General features: G+C 43.2%; 1 protein-coding gene across 2 annotated transcripts in view; it reads left to right on the top strand.

Annotated features, from left to right (window-relative positions):
- Positions 1-19,489, top strand: part of sipa1l1 (signal-induced proliferation-associated 1 like 1) — a 143,751-nt gene that overhangs the window by 31,708 nt on the left and 92,554 nt on the right. Inside the window, exon 2 of one of the 2 annotated variants that reach the window (XM_084082845.1) lies at positions 8,178-8,449. The gene's annotated coding sequence lies outside the window, so the exon portion shown is untranslated. Of the gene's footprint in view, positions 1-8,177; positions 8,450-18,010; positions 18,055-19,489 lie in introns of those variants that run through there. The other variant, XM_084082846.1, reaches the window with a different exon arrangement.

The raw sequence follows: 19,489 nt of genomic DNA, 5'->3' as shown, positions 1-19,489 counted from the left end.
CAAACGCCAAACTTAATGACTCCATTAGCAAAATGTTCAGTGGTGTAAAGTAACTAAGTACTGTACTTAAGTACAATTTTGAGGTATTTTTTACTTGACTGGAGTATTTCCAATTTCTCGGATCCAAATATTGTATATTATATATATTGTACTTTTACTCCACTACATTTATTTGAAAACTTTAGTTACTAATTACTTTGTCTATTTTGATTATTATTACAAAACATACAGTAACCACTTAAGCCCTACTGTATATACATTTCGTCCATTTGAAAATAGCAGATCTAGGGGCGCGGTGGCGCAGTCGGTAGCGCTGTCTGTGTGGAGTTTGCATGTTCTCCCCGTGTCTTCTAGGGTAGTTAATACCCTCACGAAAACATGTAGTAATCCTGGTCACTATACTGCCTCCCCCTGGTCAGCCGGGGCGCCTGATGGAGGGGAAGGGAACTGGTTGGAATAACGTGTTCCTTCCACGTGCTACGTCCAACCAGGGAAACTCCCCCCTGTCAGGTGACAAGAAGGTCAGTTGGCTCTCATGTATTGAAGGAGGCATGAGCTCGGCCCTGGCCTCCCTAGGCTGGTGGGGGGAGTGTAGTGCCCAGGATCGAGGGATAAAAATTTAAAAAATAATAAAGAAAATAGCAGATCTACAAGCTTGTACTGTAAATCTGTTATTTTCAAAAGATTTGTTATACATTTGAAAACTTGAAATGGGACATTCTGTATAATGAGTACTTTTACTTTTGGTACTTTAAGTACATTTTGATAGCAATACTTTTGTTCTTTTAATCAAGTACATTTGGAATTCCAGACTTTTACTTACTAAGTAAAAACATTTTAGTACTTTTTCCACCACTGCAAATGTTGAATGTCTGCATTAGAAAGTTGGAACCCCTTAAAGTTCAACATAGGGACACCATATTCAGTGTGACTCTTCCTTGCTTATCTTGGATTAAATGGACTGGATAGAAAAACGTCCCCTCCAGCAGCATACTGTGGCATCTCTTGAAAAATACCATTGAGCTGGCTTGTGCGTTAATTCAAAACGACTGTGTGTGCAGCTTTTGGCAGGCCCAGTCAAATGCAGCCGTAGAAACACTTGAGGCCAAGTCTTACAGTAGGCTACTATTTCTCAGACTCTACTAAATTGATTCACTTCAAATAGCGGGAATCAAGATGTTAACCTGAGCAGTGTAGCATACACACGCTAGGTATGGGGGGCAGCCATGCAGGTACACAGTTAAACTGTCTGTTTTTCAAAGCGAGTGTCAACAGCTTTTTAGCCTGGATGCATGTTAATTAATTTAATCAACCACATTGAAAACTAGCTTCCCTATTCTGGGGTGAGCGTTTGGCCAAAATAGCAGATCTACAACCTCACAACAGGAAACCCAGGCATTCTCTATGGAGAGGAAATGAGTGTGTGTTGAACAGCTGTGTTCTGTCACAACACAGGACGTAGGTGTGTTGTTTACCTTTACTTTGTATAAACGTATTCTCCCCTTTACCATGAATCTCAGTTTTATTTTACATTTTTATAACATTTTATTTGATTTCTTTAACCCATTAAGACCGGGAGAAGCATCTGTGTCATTTTTTTTATTTGAGCTAAAAATCATTATTGTACACTTTGGCTATTCAAAAATAGCAGATCTACAAGCTCATACGAGCTTGTAGATCTGCTATTTTTGAAAAATCTTGAAAATGTGTGAAAATCTTTGAATATACAGTATATTCTTTTAAAGCGAACACTTTAACTCAAATCTTTGCTTCTGGGGGTCCCTGGAACAAAATGTTTTGAGATGGGGGTCCGCGGCCAAATTCATATCATTTTGGGGGTCCTTGACATGAAAAAGTTTGCGATTTATTTCAAATAATTGTGCTTAAGCCATTGTGTCATAATTGTGACATGCCTATTACTATACACAAGCATTGCGAGTATAAATGGAATAGCCTGAAGAGCTATTAATGAAGAGCCTTCATTACAGTAGACCATGGCTGTGTTAATAAGTCCTGTACTACTTTATTATTCTCACTTAGGGTTTTGATGAGACCATTAGACCGTGTTTCTGATTGGCCTTGTACTTGTTATCCCCCGCAGTTACACCAGGCGGTGGGGTTTTAAAATGTGGCCCGCGGGAGTTGGGTTCAAGGAACTGAAAGACGTGTTGTGATGCTTCTTTCATCACGGACGATGTACTGTGTGAATCATGTCTGCTCCATTTGAAGTTGCGTCTGTCGTCAGTGAAGGGGTCTTCAAATGAACTGTCCAATGAACTGTGTCCATCAATCATGACAGCGGAAATTACTGCGTGCTTTAAGATGACAACACACAGAACGCACAACAGCAACTTAAAGCATATCCGTTTTCAGAAGTGTTCCATATCATTTAGTCTTCACCCATATGTGCCTTTGAAACGCAACACCACATAATCCATGGTCACAATTCAAAGTAACCACAGGGAAACCAGTTGTTCTGTTTTTAATTCTCTTTTTTTCCCCCAGATTTTTATGCTCTAAAATAATCCTGTGCATATGTCTTTAACAACAAGAGTCTTTTGGGATGTAATGAAGGTACAAATCTTAGAACAGGAGGCCGACATGGACTCAGGACATGGAGTTATTAGTTGTTATCGCCAAATAGAAATAAATCTACTTTGGATTTCAAAAACTCAGACGCTATTTTGAGTCCCTGAAGATTAATTGTTGCAAGTGGAACAGCCAGAGGATTTGTCTCTTGATGCGATCACAGATTAAAATGATGGCTCTCTGGTTACTAGTTCTGGGACAGGTGTTTCTTGGAAGTGTAGTCTATATACTTGTGTTTATGATCATTGGAAACCATGGTTGGAATCCTTTTTCAAAGACATGTTTTAGTTGTTCACATTCTACACGTTCTACATTGCAGCAGGACTCTTCTGTTTAAGAAAACCCTTTAAGACCGGGAACGCATATGTGTGTCATTTTAAGATTTCTTTGGGCTATTCAAAAATAGCAGATATACAAGCTCATAGTGCGGCACTCGGTGCCGCGCTATGAGCTTGTATATCTGATATTTTTGAAAAATCTTGAAAATGTGTGCAAATCTTTGAATGTATAGTATTTTTAAAGCGAACATTTTTAACTCAAATCTTTGCTACTGGGGGTCGCTGGAACAACATATTTTGAGATGGGAGTCCGCGGCCAAATATTATTTTGGGGGCCCTTGACATGAAAAGGTTTGAGAACCACTGATATTATAGCAACATAAGATTTTTTTTTTAAACTTTAGAATTTAGAAGACATTTGTAGAATCCCCAGAAGCAAAGATTTGAGTTAAAAATGTTGGCAGATCTACAAGCTTGTATATCTGCTATTTTTGAATAACCAAAGAAATCTTAAAATGACACAAATGATGCGTTCCCGGCCTTAAAACAACAATAGCAGTGATTTAAATGTTTTTGAAGCCCCATCAGGTCATGTTAGCCGTATCTCTCTTTCTCAGTAATACCCTTAAATTCTGCTTAATGCTCTTAATCTCATGGATAATCTCTGAAACCCCCATTAGAGAGCAGAGAAATAGCCTAGCACACCATGGCAGGTGAGGTATGATGTATCTCAGGTTCAGAGACACATTAACCTATTAACTCTAAAAAGTGTTGGCGTAATTGGCCGATAATTAGCCGTCTTGTGTATCCCGTACCTACTCGTATTGCCATCTACTGTTTAAGCGGGCTAACAGAGGAACCACATTACACGGTCAAGCAGTTTTAACTATCTTGACCACCGCTTTTAGAGTGCTCCATCTTGGAGTTGACATTGGAATCAAACTTAGTGACATTTGTTAGAGGGTAACATTAAAGTTCATGGTAAAGTTTGACTCTTCCATACGTAGCTGTGGGTTCAATTATTTATCCGGTATTTGAGCGACGGACCACCATTTTTTGAAGATTTTGTCCACAATTCCATGCTGTATTGATGTGGTACCATAGGAGAGATAACAGGCAAACGTTCGGTTGATTAAAATAACAATTCTTCTACATTCTCTAATTGTGTAAACTTCTTGTAAATTAAGTAATGCAGATATTTAACAATAATTTTACTCTTGAGAGCGTAAAATGAAACCAATTGGTTTCATTTTACACTCAAGAGTTAACGATCTATAAGGGTCCATTTGGTTACCAACTCCATCATTTAGCTGGGGGACCACCTAGAACCCCCTCAAGGACCACTGGTGGTCCCCGGACCACCGGTTGAGAACCACTAGCCCTACACCAAAGCAGACGCTGTTGGGAATGTTGTATGAGCTAATTGGAAGGGTCTGGAGGGAGGAAATGACGGCAGGTCTTCTACAGTCAGTGGAATCTATGATTGATATCTCTTCTAGTGTACTAGAGGAGGTAGAGAGACTCTGTTTGGCGTTTAATGCTGTCCACATGGCTGGCTCACACCCAACTCTCTCTCTCTCTCTCTCACACTCTCAATCTTTGTCACCTGCTTTCTTCTCCTTCTCTCATCTTCACCCGCTGTCTTTTATCCCTCTATCCCTGTTCTTCCTCTTTTCCTTTTTGCTGCCTCAAGCACTTTCTCTGTTCCACACCTTACACAGAGAGAGAGAAAAAAAACTGTCTTTCTTGTTCTACTTCCCCTCCATATATAGTCTATCTATCTATGCCACATATTGACACTTTACAACCCCCCACCCTCCTCCGGTATCTCTTGACAGTATTATTTTGGGCTTTTTAATCTGCACCATTAATCTCTCCGTGAGCCAGGGGCCTGTCAGCCAGGCCCGTAACGTTGTGAGGGGTACTATAGGTTGTCTGTGCAGCCATATGGCCCCGGCCCCCGTCTTGTGTTGTTGCTGGGAGGAACTGTGGACCTCCTTTTTAAGTAGCAACTTGCAACGTTTTAGTTCTGAGCGTTCCCCCAGGAAGGGGAGCTTCCTCACTGTAAGCATGGTGGTGGTTGTGGGGGGGGGGGGCTAAAGGAACACAGTGGTGATGACAGACAGGGTTGATGATCTTCATTAAAACGACGATGGACTGGCATGCAGGCCTGTCTTCATGCTGTATCTTTTCTGTGTGACTTTGCAAGGCTACACGTTGTTGTGCTGGTGTCTGTTTAGTACTTTACTCTGTGTGTGAGATCAAGCTGGGTTTCATTTGCGTGGCACATATTTACACAACAAACGCACCCACCTAAATGTCTCCACATTCTTTCAGATAAAATGTTGAATCTTGCATACACTATAGTGCCTTTTATCCAAAGGGCTTTACAGTGTGTATTAAGATGCACACTTTATTTTAGGCCATTGATTTTATTTGTCCACACCCCTTTATACAGTATGAATTGCTATATTTTGCATTTTATGTTCATACACTCGATTTACTTTGATTGTTAAACAGATGCGTCCCTGGTCTTAATGGGTTAAACATGAACATAATCATAACAAATTTCCCATTTCTGACAATGAGAGAGTATTGGGTCATTGATTTAATCCACTCTCTCTCAGTGTGATGTCAGTACAAGTCACCAAACAGTGTCTGTTATCCTGTACCTAGTACAGTAATACCATTCTTACATTTATTTTGTCTGAGAAACGTGTGTGTGTCCTGTGAGCCCCTGGCCTATCCGTTGTCACGGCTACTGTGTTACTCTCCAGCCAGTTCCCTTTCTGCTATAGGCCAGCAGCTCCTGCATTTAAATAACCTCGTATTGAGCCGAAGGCAAACCATTGTTACAGTGTCCTCGTCACCGTCAAAAAAAAGAAAAAAAACTCCCATGGGTATAGCGTATATTAAAAGCGGGCCCAAAGCAAGACAATGAATTCAGCTCAACTTTCGAGCCATGCAAAACATAACCTTTCAGTTTAACTTTAGAGAGTAAAATGTGTTTTACTTTTGGGCCAGGCAAGACTCTGAATTAGAAGGGTGGAGGCTGGGGGGTAGTGGTGAAGCTCCTTGCCAACAGCGGTGTGTGTGGCAGCAAATAGCTGAGATCCAGTGTAGGAGGGAGCCATTGTTAAATGGACTGTCTTGTTGTGAGAATGAGCTGCGATTGGTGTGTAGAAATGAGAAATACTTGATTAAATCAGTAGACTGACAGCTGATCACAGCTGGGGGGCACGTATGACTCCCATGTTATTAAAAACAACCCAACCCAGACATTGACACTAAGGGTTGCCCACCTGCCCCTGGCAGGTAAATAAAACTTTCGGGCAGGTGGAGTTTGCTTTCAGGTTGCCCGACTGGGCAAGTGCTCGTTTGAGAGGGGACGCAACCGTCTATAAACACAACAAGAGAGATCTGTCTAAACACCTGAACGTGGCCAGAGCTCTCTGTCTTCTGGTCTGTGAAATGTAAAATAAGAGCACTGTTTACCTATAATGTGCTGTTTTTACTGTCTCGTGTGAACTCATAGTCATATTCATAGCTATGTAGGTATTTGGCATAAATAATTCTATGACATTTTTTATCGCACAGCCCCAGAAAGTAAAAAAATAAGTATCTATCTATCATTTTATAATGGACAAATTACTTTTCGGGCAAGGTGGCATGACCTTTGGGCAAGTGCCTCTGAGACCTTAGTGTCAACCCCTGCAACCCCCTCTGCCACTCCGTCGTCGTCGTCATCATCCTCATCATCGCCACCGCCTTTAACTTTCTGCAGCTGAAACAGTTCCAAAACGGAAGTAATTCTAATGGGCACCCCCCACACCAGATAAAAACATCCCCCATAACCAGCATCACCGTCTCCAGACAGGACCTTCCCCTCTCACCGGCTGTCACTAACCTGGGAGCAAAAATGGACTCTCGCCCACATCAGACATCTGTGCAAAACGTCCTCCTTCCACCTCAGATACCATTTCAAAACTCCGCCCCACACTCACGCTAGCAGATCCCGAAAAACGTGTCCACGCCTTCGTCTCCTCCAGGTTGGACTACTGTAACGCACTTCTCATCGGGATCCCTAGCAAAGAGCCTTCAAAGGCTCCACATCCAGAATAGCGCTGCTAGGATCATGATGAGTGTGAGCAAACACAAACACATCACACCCATCCTCCGTTCAGTCCACTGGCTTCCGTCTCTTTCCGGACGGAATACAAGGTATCCCTGTTGACTCATCAGTGCATCCACGGCAACGCTCCTTCAAGCCTCAAGGAATTACCGTAGTCTCTCCACAACCCTCGGCCCGCAACCTACACTCTTCAAACACTTAACCTCCTCAAAACCCCCAAGAACAACCTACGTACCATGAGCTTCTGCTCGGCCGCCCCCGAACTGTGGAACGCCCTCCCTGCCCACCTGAGAGCACCACAGTCGATCGACTTTAACCCATTAAGATCTGAAGCCGATTCTATAAATGTCTTCTAAATCCCAACTGTATTCTGAAAAAAAAAAAACATATGTTGCTATATCAGTGGTGCTCAAACTTTTCCATGTCAAGGACCCCCAAACGTATATGTATTTGGCCGCTGACCCCCATCTCAAAATATGTTGTTCCAGGGACCCCCAGAAGCAAAGATTTAAGTTACAAATGTTCGCTTTAAAAATATATATATTCACACACATTTTCATGATTTTTCAAAAATGGCAGATCTACAAGCTCATAGCGCGGCACTTGGTGCCACGCTATGAGCTTGTATATCTGCTATTTTTTAATAGCCAAAGTGTAAATAATGCTTTTTAGCCCAAATCTAAAAGTGACAAAAGGGTTAAGAGAGGACTCGAGACCTACATTTTTAACAAAGCATTTTTTTTGTCCTGCTACACTGGTTTTACCTCTAGGCTTTATGCGCTCATGTTTTAAATGTTTTGTTTCAGTTTCTTAGATGTTTCTTAGTGGTGTGATGATTCCTTTTATGCCAGTTCTATTGTAGCACTTTGTAGCACACAAAATCCATTATGTCCTGCATGAACTAAACGCAATGCTTCGTTTCATGCCCCATAAAATAGTTTCCTCCCTATATAATTGCAAATACCAATGTCATCAAAAAAAGTCATATTATGGCCGATATTTCGGGCAAACCAATCAAAACCCTGAACCCGCCTTGTATTGGGCTATAATGGAAACTCAAGCATCATTCTGTTACGTCATGGGTTAGATGTCAAATGTTTCCCATTTGTGACTGTGGGAGAGTGTTTGGTGTTGAGGTATTGTTGTTGATATGTTTTTCTGTCTGTCCCACTCTGTAGGAATGACACACCGAGGCCAGTAATCCTCCGTTCAGACGAGAAGTGGAGAGCAGGAGACCCTCATCTAGGAGAGAGAGAGAGAAGCAGCAGCAGCACACTGTGTTCCAGTACTGGCTCCACACTCCTCTCCTCCCTCACACCTCCTCCTCCTCCTCCTCCTCGCGGCTCCACTATCGCCGCTCTCCTCCCCTCCCACGTACTAACTCCTACGTTCGGGGAGAGAGCGAGCAAGAAGAGACGGAAGAGAGTTGGCGAGAAGCGTTGTGTAGAAGGTGAGGGAGAGAGTATGGCTGAATGTGTTTTATGTCTATATACCGGTGGTTTTCAACCTTTTTCATGCCAAGGACCCCTAAATTGATATACATTTGGCCGCGGACCCCCCATTTGAAAATGTTTTGTGCCAGGGACACCCAGAAGCAAAGATATCAGTCACTTTTTCAAGGTTTTTCAAAAATAGCAGATCTATCTTGCTATGAGCTTGAATGAGGTTAATGCCTCTTAGATTTGTTATTATTTTATAGGCATGTTGTGATTTATCGAAAATCGATTTAAAATCGACTGGTGATGATTTAAATCGATTTAATAAAAAATGTATTGTGATGCAAACAACAGAGGGCACGTAAAAAAAAAAGAGAAGAAATACAGGATCTTTGTGAGAGAATTGATAAAAAAATAGTTTTCAGTCATTTGGTACTGTATTGAAAAGAGGATAAGAGAAAACACAGTATTGTAACAAAAAAAACTAACAGAAGTCTTTTTTTTTAAGAAATTCTGTCATTATTTTGTCTGGAAAATAATCTTGTTTAAAAAAATCCTGAAAAATAGTTTTGTGAACCTGATTCGTATCGTGAGTTGAGTGAATTGTTACATGTCTATTATTATTTTATTATTGTTATTGATGCCAATACAATTATTCTATTAGTTACGCGGCAGTTATGCCACAAACTGTCCGATCTACAAGCTCACACCGCTGTCACAATGTGATGCGTTGCTTATACTGTAGATCAGGTGTTTTCACAGGTGACTCTGGTGCGCAACTAAGTATGAACTCGTTAACACTGGCCTTTGATCTCTCTGTCTCTCTAGCCCCCCTCTCTCTTTCTCTCCCACTCTTTCTTTCTCTCCCCCTCTCTTTTTTTGTTCCTTTTCACACTCATTTCTCTTTCTTTGTCTCACTCTCTTGCTCTCTATCACTCTCTCTCTCACACACACACACACACACACACACACACACACACACACACACACACACACACACACACACACACACACACACACACACACACACACACTCACACTCACAGGTACATTGTGGCCTCAGGGCAAACTCACTGACACCATTTCTGACTCTGACTGAGACACATAATCATATGGAATAGAATCATATAATCATAATCATGTGACTTACTTCACATCTTCACAGAATAATCTCTTTATGTTTGTGACTTTAACCCATTAAGACCTGAGGCCGATTCTACAAATGCCTTCCAAATCAGTAGTTCTCACACTTTTTTCTCACACAAGATTTTTCAAAAATAGCAGATGTACAAGCTGGCAGCGCCGCACGAAGTGACGCTCCGTGAGCTTGTATATCTGCTATTTTTGAATAGCCTACGCAAAAAAATCGCATAAAATGACACGGATGCTTTCCCGGTTTTAATGACTTAACCCATTTTGGGGGCGGGAACCCCTATTTGTAACTATACCTTTCAGGACGGGAGACCCTTTTGGGGTTCTTGTTGCTATGTACAGTATATAGCAACATACATTTTGTTGTAATTTTTTTTAATACATATTTGAAGTTTTTCAGAAAACTTAGGTCAGGATTTAGAAGCCGTTTTTAGAATCGGCCTTTTCGTTAATTACAACTGTAGTTGTTTGTGAATTAATACAATCCCCCTCCCCTCACCCCCCCACTACTAATAAATGCGCACAGCGTATTGGACATTTGTAAAGGTGTGCATGTGCAATGAGAATAGCAAAGCATGTCCTCCACAGCAGAGCGCAGATAACCATTTAGTCAAGGTCGACTTATATGGGCATAGGTTATAAATAAGATCCCACATATGGAAACGTTTAGATGAAACGATAATCTGGTTGAAATATTTGGGGTTTCCCTCTGCCTTTGGAGAGGTTTATAGGTGCTGTCGGCGGTGTCAGTGAGGTGTGGTTTGCGGGCGAACGGAGGAGGGACGACGTTTTATGTTTTGTGAGAAAGCTCAGAGTAACGACCAGTGTGACCCAGTTTGAACAGGATGCTGCTGACACAACTTGAACGGTATCCAAAGAATTAAATGCAAATTTGGTGTGTGGGGCAGCTTCTTCAAAGCAGGTTAGCTAAGAATGTACATACCATAACCATACGACCATAAGAAGATATCTCAGGAGTAGGGGGTCGTGTGTGTGTGTGTGTGTGTGTGTGTGTGTGTGTGTGTGTGTCTGTCTGTCTGTCTGTCTGTCTGTCTGTCTGTCTGTCTGTCTGTCTGTCTGTCTGTCTGTCTGTCTGTCTGTCTGTCTGTCTGTCTGTCTGTCTAGGGGGGGTTGTGAAATTCACAACAGGTTTCTTTATAAGGTGTTGTGAGCTTATAGAGCAGCTATTTTACACACACACACACACACACACACACACACACACACACACACATACACACACACACACACACACACACACACACACAAAGAGTGCTGCAGCATTAAAATGTTCCAATTACTTCCAAGTGAAGGCCATGCACTTGACAGTGACTGTCAGGTGAAGAAAACTGTATCCAATCACTGTGGTTCACGGAACATAATGGTTCCCTCTCTGCCTCTGCGTCTGCTCCCCGACAGGAAGGAGAATGAATGGGACTTGACTTGTGTACCAATGGTCAGGGCAGATCGTGGTCTCTCAACACACAGATGCGTTAGCTTACCTCCCACAATTTCCAGACGCTTCCGACCTACCCGTCTGTACTTCAGAAGCGCAGGAAAAGAGTACAAAATAAAGTTGATGTCACGTTTGTTTCCCCATTATCGTTTCGCCTATATATATATATATATAAATAAAATAAGATGATATTTTAATACATGTTAGTGAACGGTATGTGGCGATTGGTTGAATACCCTGCCGGTCTGAAGAGCATACGACAGATTTCCTATTCTCAACTTTGACCGGGTGGGACTAACTAGAGACTAGACTGTCTATATGGCATTCGAAGATTGTGGAAGAGATTTAGGCTGGCCCGAGAGACTAGGTAGATTGTAACTTTGTAGTTGTAGTCGTTCACCTGCATCTGGCATTTCTTTGTTTTGTCCTGTCTGTGTAGTGGTAACCATAGGACCGCACAAGTCCCTTGGAACCTTCACCTACCCAACATTAGCACTGAAGGAATCTCAAAGCGACACATCTCCTTACAGCAGAGGTACAGCGCTGGTATAGCAGGCACATGGGAACATAAAGAACTGCTGCAGTGGCTGCGTCTCTACTCAGTTGCACTTACAGAAAGGATCGCTAAGCCCCAGTTGGCTGTCCGTCACTCTTCTGAATTAAAGTGGGATGTATTCAACGGGAGAAGTTTTGCTGCTACTGCGTTGCTGCCTCATGGTGTGGTAAGCGGTCCAGACAGCCGTGATGATAGTGTCACCAATGACCCGATAGCCTTGGACGCTAGTTTGTGTGCTAAGAGAATGCCTCGCTTTGTGAGGACTGCCTCTTTCAACATGGGCAGCAGTAGATTCACTATTGAGTCACTTCGTGCCGCGCTATGAGCTTGTAGATTTTTACCCATTAAGACCTGGAACGCATCTGTGTCACTTTTTCATTTGAGCTAAAAAGCATTATTTTACACTTTGGCTATTCAAAAATAGCAGATATACAAGCTCATAGCGCGGCACCGAGTGCCGCGCTATGAGCTTGTAGATCTGCTATTTTTGAAAAATCTTGAAAATGTGTGTAAATCTTTGAATATATACATTGTTCAAAGCGAACATTTTTAACTCTATTCTTTGCCTCTGGGGTGTCCCTGTAACAAAATGTTTGAGATGGGGTTCGGCGGCCAAATACATACTGTAGCAACATACGTTTTTCAGAAAACTGTTAGGATTCAAGAAGGTATTTGTAGAATTAGCCTCGGGTCTTAATGGGTTAATTCTGAGACGCTTTCAGATAAACTCTCAAAGCGTCTCAGAATGAAACTTAGGATTTCACTGGTGAGGAGAAGACTCCTCGCTGCTGTGTCTCCACCAGCTGTGTTTGCATGCAGCTCACACACGGAGGGCTGGATCGAGATGGAGAGGAGGACGGGAGGAGTGTTGATCGTTGACTGATAGACTCAATCGCGTCATGCATCCATCAATCACTCTCTCTCTCTTGCTCTCTCTCTATCTCTCTCTCTCACACTCTTGCTGCTGCTTCTCCTCTCCTCCCACGCGCTCTCACACTGAGTCAGGAATCAGCCCCCTCTCACTTTCATTATCTCTCTCTCTCTCTGGCCTCTCTCCCTCTCCCCTCCCTCTCTTTCTCCCTATCTCTGCCACTTCATTTGTGACCATTCTGTACCAATCAAATAGTCTGCAGGCACTGTGTGTGTGTGTGTGTGTGTGTGTGTGTGTGTGTGTGTGTGTGTGTGTGTGTGTGTGTGTGTGTGTGTGTGTGTGTGTGTGTGTGTGTGTGTGTGTGTGTGTGTGTGTGTGTGGTGACAGCGGCTGCAATGTCACATCCTCAATAGACCTGCTCCGGTGGCCTGCCTCATCCCTCCTAATTGAGCAAGAGCCACAGCCCACCTGAGGGCAGAAGGCTCCCATTGAAATGATGCAACCCAGTGTCTAACTCCTAGTGAGTTCCAGAGCTGTACAACTGGCCATACACTGTAGGTTCTAGGCACCGCAGAGGTAATTGGAAAGAAATTGCGCCTCTTCCATACTTCCTTCACAGGTCTTACCAATTATACTAATTATGGCTCTGTTCGGTTTAGTGTAGCGCAGTGGTTCTCAAAGTTTTTTAATTTCAAGGACCCCCATAACTCTCACAGTTACACACCCGTAAGGGGCCATTTTGAACCCCTTCAAGGAACCACGAGGGTACCTTAGCTCTGGTCCATTCCGTTAGAATGGACCTTAGCTTGTTTCTTATCTCAGGTACTCTTGTAAATATGTAGATAACTTGTTTGGCCTTTCTGCTGTTCTCTTGTCTGATCTCCTTCCCACTTACCCCCCTTCTTCTTCTCCCTCCCCCCTCTTCTTTCTATGGAAATTAACATTGCGATGGGAATGATGTAAAAAAAAACGAATTTCACCCACTTTTTTACCTTGTAAACCTGTGATGTGACAATAAACCTGATTCTGATTCTAGAAGGAGTTCTCCTTAACGCTGTGGTACTTTCGAGCCGTTGCCCGCACAGGCGCCCACCCCCGGCATCGCAGGCTGCACAGCTTCTCGTCTGTAGTAAAGATTAAATATACACTTTCGCTTCACACCAAAACAAAGACGTTTTAAGATGTTGAAAGCCTACTTTCCTTAGTGAGAACACTCAGAGCCCCCCACCTCCATGTTTAAAATACACTTTTTGGCCAGAAAATAAAATATTTCACCGGAAGGAAAAAAATCTGGTCAATGGAATTTTTCTATTGACAAGATCTGTAGAGGGCTCAGTGGAGTAGCTAAAACATTTTTCCCTTCCGGTGAAATGTTTTATTTTCTGGCCAAAAAGTGTATTTTAGACATGAGCTGGGGGGCTCCCGAGTGTTCCCACTAAGGAAAGTACTGTAGCTTTCAACATCTTAAAACCGTCTTTGTTTTGGTGAGTAGCGAAAGTGTATTTTCTTTATTGTTACTACAGACGAGAGGCTGCGGCCGCTGCGCTACCGGCGGTGTTCAGGCAACGGCTCGAAAGTACCATAGCGTAGGAAGGAGAACTCCTTTTGTGTCCATTTGGTTCCATTTGTACACTCTCAGAGTTATGGGGGTCCTTGAAAATAAGACAACCACTGTGCCACACTAAATGGAACAGAGCCTTAATTAGTAACATTGGTAACACCTGTGAAGGAAGTAAGGAAGGGGCCCAATTCATTCCCAGTATGGCTGCTGTGCATAGAGCCTATTTCTTTCCGATATACTATGGCTGTTGTGTATATAGTTTTTCATCTTTAGTGTAAGGGTTTTAACCACAAGAACCCTTGCATTCCTATTCTGGGGCCGGATATTCCACGAAAATCTACCAACGCATCGAGAGAAAAAGAAATGAGGTGGCCTAATATGGGGGGAAATCCCTGCTATTATTGAAATAGACAACCTTATATGAGGTGGGGGTTTTGCCTTGGATAGCTGGTCTCATTCACACTTGGAAGCGTCTCTGTCGTGCCCGTCCCACCCTTAACCTCTGTGACCCTGGCACTCCCCGCGAAGGGGCAGGAAGTGGAACTGCGGTGTGTTTCCTGTCCTGGAGCGCTGCGCTGGCTTCCTCAGCCAATGAGGAGGCTGACAGAGCCCCGGGGCAGGAAAGCCAGAGGAAGGAACCATGTCTTCCTGCCGCACAGTCACCGCACCGAACTAAGCCTGATTCATACTTCGTTGTACAGTGGTGTTGCCTGCCCGAAAATAGGCATTCTACAAGCTCACAATATGCGTGAGCTCGTAGATCTGTTATTTTCGGCTGCACCAATGGCCGAGTGGTTAAGGCGCGTACCTTTTTATATACAGTAGGCTCTGATACAGCGAGTCCCGGGTTTGATTCTCGAGCCCGGTGGACCTTTGCTGAATGTCACTCACTGACTCTTTCCTCGTTTCCTGTCAGTCTCCACTGTACCATTAGTAAAGGCAGAAAAGGCCCAACAAATCTAAAAAAGAAAAAGAATGCCTATTAGTATAAATCAGCCTTTTTACCACCGTCCGCCACCTGAACCAGCAATCATGGTTTCTCAAGAAAATTATTCTCCCTTAACCTCTGGACTGAACAGAAAGAAAGTTATCTTATGAAGAGAGTCAGTCGTTACATTTTCATTGAATTTGTGATTTTCCTATTTATTTCACTTAATTATTGAAAAGATTTTGCTACCAGTGCGGCGTGATAATTTAACTTTAACGAACGCCTTTTGCCCATTGACTGACAGCGGGCTTCTCTCCAGTCCAGACAATCGACTTCACTTCTTTACAGAGAATCCTTTACAGAGCTTTTTTCACATCCCGTTTGAAACGAGTGAAATAATCGAAAAGCTTTTTACAGCTTTTTTTTGTACAGTACTGTACGTCCGGATGCAAGACTTGCAAAGCACTTTGGCGAGATTGCCATTGATTCACGGCGCATTGTAGGAGCGAGCGGAGCGGGTGATGGTTGAGCCTGAACCCTGCCAAAAAGGGAGATTACGCAACACTGGCATTTGTTCACAGCGAAAAGAACGAGACCTTTGATGGAACGCTCAAACGCCACCTGTTTGTACAGTATGGGAACGTGTTGTTAGCTCAGTGGAGCTACGGCACCACATCGGTATGTGTGAAGGCCGGGGTAAACAGCATGCCGCACGGAGGCACACTATCATCTTTCATGCAAGGTATACCTTAAATGTTTTTCTGTTCTTGTTTTGTCTTGTTCCCCAGGCCCTCTTTATTTGGATGTTGCGGCATGGTCTGCTATACCTCAGATTATATCAGAGCTTGGGTCAAAAGTTGTTTGTTCTTGTCCTCTCTTGACAGATGAAGGGTGTAGCTTGCGTTGTGGAATTGCACTCAAGAAGAATCGTTATTACGGGCCAAGTTTGCTTTGTGTGGCCCACACTCCTAACCCAGACTTTAGCTCTATCTTTAGCTTGTGTTATTACCGGTGCTAATGTATATTCATAAATTCCAGCCAATGCATAATAATTACTTTAAGTTGGCGGTAGCCCCCTTTTTTTTGTGTAGTGGGTGTTTATTATTCTCCTAACCCTGCTGGATGAGGATGCAGATCAAGAGGATATTCTGAAAAGGTGGAATTCCACTGGGTTTTTATTTTTTCCCTTTTTTCCCCTTAGCTGTGCATCAATTTTTTTCCCTTGCTGTCACTCTCCCCATCAATCAATCTCTCTCTCTGTCCTCCCTTCTCCTCATGCAGAGGAGCCATGATACATATACACAACTGTGTTGTTGAGAGTGAGACGATCTTGCTTGCTCAAATTCAATCTCCTTTGTTTAGAGGCTTCCCAATGTGCTGTTGCCTACTATGCCATGCAGTTTGGTGATCTGCCACTCTGCTCTGAATGCTGGAATCACTCGTTCTCTTCTCAGCGTTGCCAGGAGGAAAGTCACCTGCTGCTGAGAGACTGCAAACGAGAGACAGCTACTTTATATGGTGCCACAGAAAAGCACCATTCACTCACACCTGAACCCAGTGTCACATTCATTGTCAGTCACTCGCCTCTCCTCTCCTGCCTCAGTCTGTAGCGAACGCCGTAAGCAAATGAAAAGGCATTCTATCACCGGGGATGAAATGGAGCTAGGGGAGCCATTTTGAGCCATTAAATACAGCTAGAATATGTAATTATCACCTTTCCCCCCCGGTTTCTGTCAAACACACCATCGTCTCTCCATCCTCCACCTAGTTAAAGTACCTTACTCGACACTCACATTGAAGTCCCTCTTTTCATTTTTACAACTTAAACCCTACTTTGTTGACCGGGGTCCTCCAGTGCTCTATACTTGGTCCCCTCCTTTTTTCACTCTACACCAGATCTCTTCACTGAAAATAGCCCATTTACAAGCTCACAAATGTGTTGAAATGTGTTGAAATGTGTCACATTGTGAGCGTGTAGCTCTGCTGTTGCCATGCTTAGAATAGGGTTCATCATGTGGTTAAGCCCTCGTGCTGTATTTCTTTGACCGGGGTGTTTACACAATTTCAGAAAGTTTGACAGGGAACTTTCAGAACCTACAGTATACTGTGATACATAGGCCTACAGGTGGTGTACTTCAGTTCAGTGTGCAAAAAGTAAGAGCCACTAACGTACAACTGATTGTATTGGCAGCCTGTCACACACAGTGAGACATGCAAAGCCGGATTCATTAGCAGTGCTCTGCCTCCGCTGTCTGTCTGCCTAATAGCTGTCTGTCTGCCTAATAGCTGCCTGTCGTCGACCATGTTCCCTTTAAACCCATTAAGACCGGAAAAGCATCTGTCATTTTAGATTTGAACCACTTTAACCATTATGTTATACTTTAGCTATTTTGTGCAAATCTTTGAATATATTTTTAAAGCGAACATTTGTAACTAAATCTTTGCTTCTGGGGGTCCCTGGAGCAATATTTTGAGATGGGGGTTCCGCGGTCAAATACATATAATTTTCGGGGTCCTTAACGTGAAAAAGATTGAGAACCACTGATATTATAGCAACGTACTGTAAGTTTAAAAAAAAAAAAACTGTTAGGATTTAGAAGACATTTGTAGAATCCCCAGAAGCAAAGATTTGAGTAAAAATGTTTGCTTTAAAAAAAAAATATATATATATATATATATAAGATTTGCACACAAGATTTTTCAAAAATAGAAGATCTACAAGCTCATAGCGCGGCACTCGGTGCCGCGCTATGAGCTTGTAGATCTGCTATTTTTGAATAGCCCAAAGAAATCTTAAAATGACACAGACGCGTTCCCGGATTGAATGGGTTAAAAAGAACACTTTACGTTGTCTGAACCTCATCTCCATAAATTGGTCCGACTCCTCACTAAATGCTCGTTATATGACCGTAGCACCACTGTCGTCTCCATCTGTTTCTTTAAGGTGTCATTATCGGCACGGCAACCGTTCGAACCATCCACAGCCAGCCACGCCTCTGACACACAGAGGGAGAGGGAGACAGTGAAGTGTCGTGGCGCTGTCCGACAGTTGAGCGTTAGTGAGGAACGGTACACGGAGATGAGGTGGAAACAAGGTGAAGTGTACCTTTAACCTCACAACTTTGATCAGACTATAAGGCTCAATTATACAGTTGAGCTCTCGTTTCTTCTTTCTTTCTTTCTTTCTCTCTCTCCACCTCTTTCTCATACTCATCCTCTCATTTTCTCTTCCCCTGCCTTATAATTTTCTCTCCATCGTTTATTCAAACTTTCTCTCTCTCTCTCTCTCTCTCTCTCTCTCTCCCGCCCCCCCCCCCCCCCCCCCCTCCCTCCACCGTACGTACATCAGAGACTCCCCGGGCCACCGTGTTAATTACACCACATCTCTTCTCTCGATTATTCACCACCATGCTATTTCTGTCCTGCTTCCCCCCTCAGCGGCGATGCCTCCTCACGTTGTATTTGCCGGCATGTTGCTAAGGCTTTTTGTTCGGCTGTTTTGGTTGGCGAGGAACCACTTCCACAACAAATGGCTGCTTTAGCCTTGTCTGTGATTGACACAGATTGGAGGGCTCGGGGGGTGCTGGTGGTGCACGGAGGTGGCAGGAAGGCCCAGTGGCGCTTAACTGCATGCTGCTGCTGTTATAGACGCAGGGTTATGGAGCTGTCTGTCTGTATAATGTGATCATTATTCCTCTTGCGCCCCGTTCACTGCTTCTTTCATAGAATAGATGTGATGGAACAAACAGAGGAATGTGATCTTGATAGATAGTTTGGTTATGTGAAACAAGATCCGATTTTTAACAATTTTCTTACCTTTTCAAGTAGTCACAGAATATTTAAAAAAAAGAATATAAAAAAAAAAGAAAACGCAACCTCCCGTTCGCTTGTTATTCGGCGTTGAAAATAGCATGTCTCGCCAAAAAAACATAGTAAAACACAGGAGCCGAGATACAGAATATTTCCCAAATACTTTAACCAGGAAGTGAATGGAGCAGTAAATCTTTTCATCACGTTATCTCCTGGTTCTGTGTGGAAAAAAAATAAAATAAATAATACTAAGAATCACACCCAGTGTGAGTAAGCGGTGCCTACTCTGTTTGATGAGTGTGTGCTGTCATTCAGGCGGTACAAATCTGTTTGATGTGTGGGTGCTGGTATTGAGGTGGTACTAAAAGAGTAGCATACCAATTATTACGGGGCCCCACTTGCAATATCCTCACGGTCCGACAGGGCCCACAGGTTGAGAATCGCCGGTCTAGGACACTGGGAGCGTTGGCCATGGTGTCGTAGAGAGAGGGGAGGGACAGACATCCTGTGTTAGCCGATCTGCCGTACAAGTGTGCGTGGTAAAGGGCGTGGGGCTGGAGCATGTTCTGCACCAGTCTTTTGTGAGCTAGATGTGTGAATTCACACTGGTCAACTAATAATGTGCCCATGCATTCTGCACTTCCCACACCTTTGCATCAGCGTCTTCGTACCAAACACCCACACACACAGGAATGCCACTGAAAAACTACTGGATGCATG

The sequence above is a fragment of the Gymnoscopelus microlampas genome (genome assembly GCF_963454915.1).
Source record: "Gymnoscopelus microlampas genome assembly, chromosome: 16".
Lineage (NCBI taxonomy): Eukaryota > Metazoa > Chordata > Actinopteri > Myctophiformes > Myctophidae > Gymnoscopelus > Gymnoscopelus microlampas.
The sequence above is the reverse complement of the archived record's forward strand: the minus strand, read 5'-3'. Positions and strand labels throughout refer to the sequence as shown.